Raw genomic sequence first — 8,468 nt, forward strand, 5'->3', positions numbered from 1 at the left:
ATAATCATCATAATTAACATACTCATGAACATCAACGAAACAACATATCAAATGCAATGCACACACCCATGCATGACTCAACACGACTCGGTATACCCATTTTGTGACCAACTACAGGATCACTACTCCCAGATTCATCACCATAGAATCCGAGTTCCCCGTAAGGAACCAAGCCTCTCAACAAGCCCGGAGTCAACAACATCATTGGAACTCAGTCCGTTCATCACTAGGCATCGGCCTTTCATGAATGCATGCACACCAAACATGCAACACAATCAACATCGCAACAACAGCATCATGTAGTCATGTTGTCATCATCATTAATAGCATGACATACAACTCAACAAAACCACAACAAAATTATAACTTAACAAATTAATTCATCACACTTAACCACAATAGGCCAAATCACAATTTCAACATAAAAATTAGCCATTTTTCAATACTGGAACAGTGTTAACCGGTTAACGCTATAGGTTAACCGGTTAACGCAGGAAAATACACTTCCAGGCAAAACGCAACAGTGTTAACCGGTTAACGCTATAGGTTAACCGGTTAACGCAGGCAAAACTCAACATTTTCTCAATTTATAACAGTGTTAACCGGTTAACACCCTGGGTTAACCGGTTAACGCAGACAAAACAGCAGTTCCTGCGCTAACACAAGGCAGAATGCAGAATCCTCCGCATTTTCCGCCGTCGGAGGACTTCCGGACCTCCGATTCAATTTCCGTAAAAAGCTACGCGTCCGAGAAAACGCGACTCACGCAATTATTCAGCATTCAACAATTAACAGTCATATATACACACATACTTCGATTATCATGCATATAACTCAACAAAACTCACAGATCGGGGAATTTCTAATCAAAACCCCAACTTCCCTATCTCTCTAGAATCCCTAAAATCCATCAACAATCCACCCTATATCATGAATTTGCTCGCATATTATTGTTTAATAAGGTTCAGACCCCTTACCTCAGATAATCCTGCAATCTCTAATCTTCAGCTTTTCCGTTCTTCAGCCTTTGCTCTACCGCTCTTCGCCCTTTTCCTCTTCTCTGCAGCTGCTCTGTTTCTCACGTGAAACTCTTCTGTTCCAAAAAAAATGAACTCTTCTCTTAATTCCAACTTATATATATTTTCCAAATATTATTATTCCAAATAATAATGATAATAATAATAATAATAATCCAATAATCCATTTTATTTAATTAAATTAATAAAATAATATTATCAACTTAATTAAATAATTCTTTTACTTTATTTGGGGTGTTACAATCAACGTGGGTTAGGGCCACGGGTTAGGGTAGCTAGAGGATGTGGGACCGAAGGTCGGTTAGGTGATCCCGGTCATCACCATTAGGCTTTTTTGTGTAAACGGGAAATTTTATTAATATCAATTGGTCCTATTTCAAATTTATCTATCACGTATACCATTTACCAAAAAAAATGCATTTTACACTGAGGTGCCAATCCAATTGGCGTCTCCTATCAACTTATACACATGGGCGCCAATCCAATTGGCGCCTCCATTCAGCTATTTAAGAGGAGTCGCCAATTGAATTGGCGCCTCCTCCTAAAAATGGGGTAGTTTGGGAATATTTTTGAAACTAGGGGTATTTTGGGAATTTCCTTGAAAAAGTGGATTATTTTTGTAAATTCGTCTAATATATATTAAGTATGTGGCTAAAAACATAAATGTCATGAAATATGAGATTATTATGTAGATATCATAAGTCAATGTCTAATTTGATGAGGGGTCAAATTAGAATATTGAACACTAAGAAATAACCATTAGGTTATTTACAGGGGTTATGGTCCCCATTTGTAGACAAGACAAAACGACTTATCAGAAATTATCTCTTCATCGATCTCAAAATAGAATGAATGAACAATAAAGAAACTCTACAAATTGGAAGATCGCAAACCCTTCGTGACTCTCAATGGCAAATTCAAGTATGCTTTCGCTTTTATTGCCTGATTGAATTCTAATATGGATTTAAGGGATACAAGTTGATGGTGTATCAACTCATAGAGTTATTTTAGAGTTCCGTTCTTGATTTCTATATCGATAGAAATAATAATGTTATGAACAGATCTAACAAGTGGTGCCAGAGTCACACATATCTTGTCAGAGTAACCCATATCTGATTCAATTTTATTTTTGGGATATTTTTTTTTTAACCTTTATTTTCTGAAATTGGGATTTATGTTATCTTCCAATTGTACTGTATATTACTTTATTTTGTTTAGTACCAATATCGATTGGTTGCAAATACCGTTATGAAGGAAATACCAATTTATTAAAAATCGTTATATTTGTCTGCATACCTTTAATTTGCAACTAGTGGATTGAATTACATGTATATTTGTAATGTATCCTTTTTTTTATATCAAGATCGATAACACAAAAGATTATCTTTTGTTAATAAGATGAATACTATATATTATATATTATATATATGCAATCATGGATTGAACAACTTTGGAATATTTTTATTTTCTATTTATTTTTCAATTCAGCCTTTAATTAAATGAATCATCGAAAGAAAATTAATTTATTCATGTTTGATATTTAATTGAAAATTCATTCTATTTGCAATTGTCAGGATGAGTATAACGTTAGTGAATTGAATAAGTATAACCTCTGCCTATGTTATTTTTTATGTCATGTACTCTATAAGTTTCTTCTATGCAAGTATGTTATAATAATTATATTATTATTATTTATAATAAGTAATATATATGACTTAAATTTTTTTGATATTATTTATGATTTATAATAAATAATATCTTTGAGTACCAATGTTGTAATACTACACTAATGTACATTGGTATTTTTGATTTGGAATTAATTTCAATTTTTTCTTTGGTTCAATTTCGTTCAAATTTGACTAAGGATTGTATTTTTATACAGTAACTTAACCTTTTTTAGTAAGTAGTTGAAATGAAAAAGTCGTTGGTTTTATTGTATGAATTCAGCTTTCATTTATGTACTTTTGATTGTCTTAACTTGACAACTAATGGCTCATGGTTGGGTGGGTGAGAAGCTAGTTCGCTTCCCCCTAAGTATTTATTTATGACCTATCACTAGGTCACGAGCTCGACCTTCAATTTGCCATTTTCATTTTAATCCTTCAATGTATCATTCCCATTTCCTCCGACACTTGTTTGATTTTAACGTTTGTCATTGATTTATTGTTTAAACATCGATTTTAATCTATGGATTTGGCGAACCTCGTGTTATTTATCCATGATTATTTTTATCGATATATTGATAGTATTTTGCCGCATTTTGATTAATCGCATATGACATTTCAACTATTGTCGATATGTGCAAACCGACTTTGAGCACATTACGTAGGACTTTGTTTATTTCTCAATTTTCGTTTCCCTTGCACGTCTTTGCGTTATGTGACTTTGATTCGCATCCTCACATTCCGATTTTAATCTGTGCACGTCCCGATTTACTTCTTTCAATTTAACTTTCGAATGTGTTGCAAATATGATTTATGTTCGATATTTTCTTCACATGGCTTACTCTTAGGCCTTCTTACAATGAGACCGTCCTCTTGCACCTACACTCATGCATTGTCTATTCGTTGATTGGGTCCGATTTAATTGTCTCTTTATTTTGAATCCCCATCCGACAAAATGTACCCCCGTTTCCATGACGTGTAATAATTTTACCGCTCTTATTTCTTTATTGCTTGATTTTTTAGCTTAGTACTAACACAAGAATAAAATCAATCATTTGCAAAATTAACAAAAAAATAAAGACTCGATTCAACGTCGAGTATTTTCTCAATAAACAAATCCATCCATTTCTATCTATTCCATTTCTTTCAAACCATGTCATTCAAATCTTTCTCAATCGTTAATCAAATGCTTGATCCAACGTCAATCCATTTTCATAATAAATCTAAAAAATACTTAATTCTTATTTATAGTATTTTTAATCCGATTTTAATCCGTGCACGTCCCGATTTACTTCATTCAATTTAATTTTCGAATGTGTTGCAAATATGATTTATGTTTGATATTTTCTTCACATGACTTGCTCTTGGGCCTTCTTACAATGAGACCATCCTCTTGCACCTACATTCATGCATTGTCTATTCGTTGATTGGGTCCGATTTAATTGTCTCTTTATTTGGAATCCCCATCCGACAAAATGTACCCCCATTTCCATGACGTGTAATAATTTTACCGTTCTTATTTCTTTATTGCTTGATTGTTTAGCTTAGTACTAACACAAGAATAAAATCAATCATTTATAAAATTAACAAAAAAATAAAGACTCGATCCAACGTCGAGTATTTTCTCAATAAACAAATTCATCCATTTCTATTCATCCATTTCTATCTATTCCATTTCTTTCAAACCATGTCATTCAAATCTTTCTCAATCGTTAATCAAATGTTTGATCCAACGTCAATCCATTTTCACAATAAATCTCAAAAATACTTAATTCTTATTTATAGTATTTTTAATCCGATTTTAATCCGTGCACGTCTTGATTTACTTCTTTCAATTTAATTTTTGAATGTGTTACAAATATGATTTATGTTCGATATTTTCTTCACATGGCTTACTCTTGGGCCTTCTTACAATGACACCGTCCTCTTGCACCTACACTCATGCATTGTCTATTCGTTGATTGGGCCCGATTTAATTGTCTCTTTATTTTGAATCCCCATCCGACAAAATGTACCCCCGTTTCCATGACGTGTAATAATTTTACCGCTCTTATTTCTTTATTGCTTGATTGTTTAGCTTAGTACTAACACAAGAATAAAATCAATCATTTACAAAATTAACAAAAAAATAAAGACTCGATTCAACGTCGAGTATTTTCTCAATAAACAAATCCATCCATTTCTATTCATCCATTTCTATCTATTTCATTTCTTTCAAACCATGTCATTCAAATCTTTCTCAATCTTTAATCAAATGCTTGATCCAACGTCAATCCATTTTCACAATAAATCTCAAAAATACTTAATTCTTATTTAACACTTTTCAATAAAGATGGAAATGGAACATGGTGGATATCACGCACTCCTGAGAATAAGATTCGAGATGGATATCTTGCCCATCTTAGCTCTCCCCATCATGCAAGATTGTCAACACGGTTTCGTCAAACCCTTTTCTCAATCAAATCTCAAAAACACATAAATATATCAAACCTTTTCGCAAATAAGATGGAAATGGAACGTGGTGGATACCACGCACTCCTGAGACTAGGATTCGGGATGGATATCTCACTCATCCAAGTTCTCGCCATTACTTAAAACATATTCATACCAATCAAACTCTTTTCTCACTTCCGTGCGATCGACCCTTAAGCCCTTTTCTCAAACGAAAGGTATTTTGTCTCAAGACAATGCAAAGCAATGCTTCATCCACTTGAATGTGTGAGTAAGCTTGCAATGCTACCCACGAATGTTGATTTGTAAATCCATTCGACCGTGATGCGAACGTCCCCTTCTCCACTTGTTTTGGTTAGTCCAACAATTTTTTCGTTGATTGACACAAAGTAGCATTCGCTAAAATCGACCAATAAAGAAACATTTTTCTATCCAGAACTACGTAAGCCTTGAGTTCTCTATTACACTTGGAGATACGTAGGAGCAGGATTCGTAAATCTTGTCAGGCCCATTAATAAAAAACTTAGGTTTAGTCCCCTTCATTGAAAATCCAAAAATATTCTTCTGTTTTCTATTCTTTCTTTCCCACCTAAATAACTTGAGAAGTCTAACACTTCAAACTAACACTAACGCGCATAACTAACCTAACGGTTCCCGTTGAGGACAATGGACGTGAGGGGTGTTAATATCGTCCCCTTACGTAATCGAATCCCGACCCCTGATTTGGTTGCAACGACCATAATCATTATCGTACTTTCTTGGGTTTTATCGATATTTCCCCTTTCCTTTTTAGGAATAAATAAAGTTCGGTGGCGACTATGTTCATTTCATCACTGCGAGCACGCGATTGCGCTTCGCTAGGTCGTGTTCTCATTTTTTTGAGGTACGATATTAGGTCAATTATTTAATTAGCCAAAACTTTAGAGGTCTAATTAAAATTTAGTATATGGTTAAAAACATAAATATCATGAAATATGAGATTATTGTGTAGATACCATAAGTCAATATCTAATTTGATGAGGGGAAAATTAGAATATTAAACACTAAGAAATAATCCTTTGGTTATTTATAGGGGTTATGGTCCCCATTTGTCGATAATACAAAACCGCCTATCAGAACTTCTATCTTCATGACCATCAGAAGAGAATCAAGATGGGAAATTCAGTTACGCTTCCGCTTTTATTCTCTGATTGAATTATGATATGGGTTTAAGGGATAGAAGTTGATGGTTTATTGACTCATAGAGATTATTTTAGATTTATATTCTTGATTTCTATATCAATAGAAATAATAAGGTTATGAACAGATCTAACAAGTGGTATCAGAGTCACCCATATCTGATCTGATTTTTGGGATATATTTTTTCGGAACCTTTATTTTCTAAAATTGGGATTTATGTTATCTTCTGGTACGGTTTATTACTCTATTTTGTTTAGTACCAATACTGATTGGTTGCAAATACCATTCAGAAGGAGATAACAATTCATTGGAGACCATTATATTTGTCTGCATATCTTTAATTTGCAACCAATGGATTGAATTACATGTATATTTGTTATGAATCATTTTTTTTATCAAGACCGATAACAGTAACACTTATCTTTTGTTAATAAGATGAATATTATATATTATATATGCAATCATAGATTGAATAACTTTGGAATATTTTTGTTTTCTATTTTTCTTTTCAATCCAACCTTTAATTGGATGAATCATCAAAAGAAAATTAATTAATTTATGTTTAATCTTTAATTGAAAATTCATTCAATTTGCAATTGTTTGGAGGAGTATAACGTGAGTGAATTAAATAAGTATAAGCTATAGATATTTATAAGTTTTTGTTATGCAATATGTTATAATAATTATATTATTATTTTTTATAATAAATAATATATATGACTAAATTTTTTGAATATTATTTATTATTTATTATTTATAATAAATAATATTTGTAACTTAATATTTTGGAATCAAACTTAATACCAATGTTGTATCACTATAGTAAAGTGCATTGGTATTTTTGATTTGGATTTAATTTCAATTTTTTCTTGGATTCAATTTTGTTCAAATTTGGCTACGGATTGTATCTTCATACAATAGTTTAACATTTTTAAGTAAGTAGTTAAAATGAAAATGTCGTCAAAGTGATCTCTTTTGAAGAAATTGCTTATGAAAAATATTGAATATTTTTCTGGTTGTGTGTATGTTTTTGTCCATGCGAGTATCAATTGACCCAAAGGATAATTGGTGGTTGACCGGTTTTTATACGCGCATGTGATGCTAAACATGTGATAAGTAAAAGCTTTCACATGTGAATAGTAAATCAATCTAAAGAGGGATTTATTATTCCACATGTTTTTATTAGCTATTTTTGACCGTTACAACCAGAGCACCACTAGCCGTTAATATTATTGTTCAAAGACTCAATATTGATGGTGCATTAGGTATCTTGAGATGGGTTATGTCTTTATTTGAACAAATTGATAATTCAGTTTTTTTATGTGAGTATATTTATAGTGTTTATTATGTTCTATTTTCAAATACAATTGCTTCAATATCTACTAATATGAATAATGTTCAAGCCCTTAATGGGATAAATTTTAAGGATTGGAATGAGAACATGAAAATTGTTCTTGGCTGCATGGATCTTGACATTCCATTAGGGATGGAGCAACCACTTTCTCCTACGGAATCTAGTACCTATAAATAGAGGAAAAATTATGAGAAGTCGGATTGCTCCAATCGCATGAGTCATGGTTTGGTATGTTCTTCGGTCAATATAACTTTAATTTCTGGAAACACTTGGTGGTTAGACTCTGGTGAAACTACTAACATCAATGTTTCAATGAAGGGTTGCCCGAACTATCAAAAGTCAAATGATTTTGAAAGATACATCTATGTGGGAGATGACAAGTCGGTGTAGGTGGATGTTGTACGAAATTTTAGATTATTGATGTTTATCGAATTTTATTTGAATTTGAAAGACACTTATGTGATTCCATCATTTAGATGGAATTTAATTTCAGTTTCTTATTTGGACAAATTAGGTTAGTTTTGTTCATTTGGAAACAATATGTTCAAGTTGTCTTTCAATTCAAATATTGTTGGGACTGACTCACGTATGGGTTATGATAATCTATATTTACTTAACACAATAGCTACCTATGGTGAATCCTTGAATGTTGAATCATGTGGTACTAAGCGTAAAATTGATGATAACAATTTAGAAGCACTATGGCACAGGCGCCTAGGTCACTTCACTAAAATTAGAGTTGAGCGACTAGTGCCCGATGGAATTTTGGATTCCATTAACTTC

This window comes from Lathyrus oleraceus, chromosome 2 (assembly GCF_024323335.1).
Source record: "Lathyrus oleraceus cultivar Zhongwan6 chromosome 2, CAAS_Psat_ZW6_1.0, whole genome shotgun sequence".
NCBI lineage: Eukaryota > Viridiplantae > Streptophyta > Magnoliopsida > Fabales > Fabaceae > Lathyrus > Lathyrus oleraceus.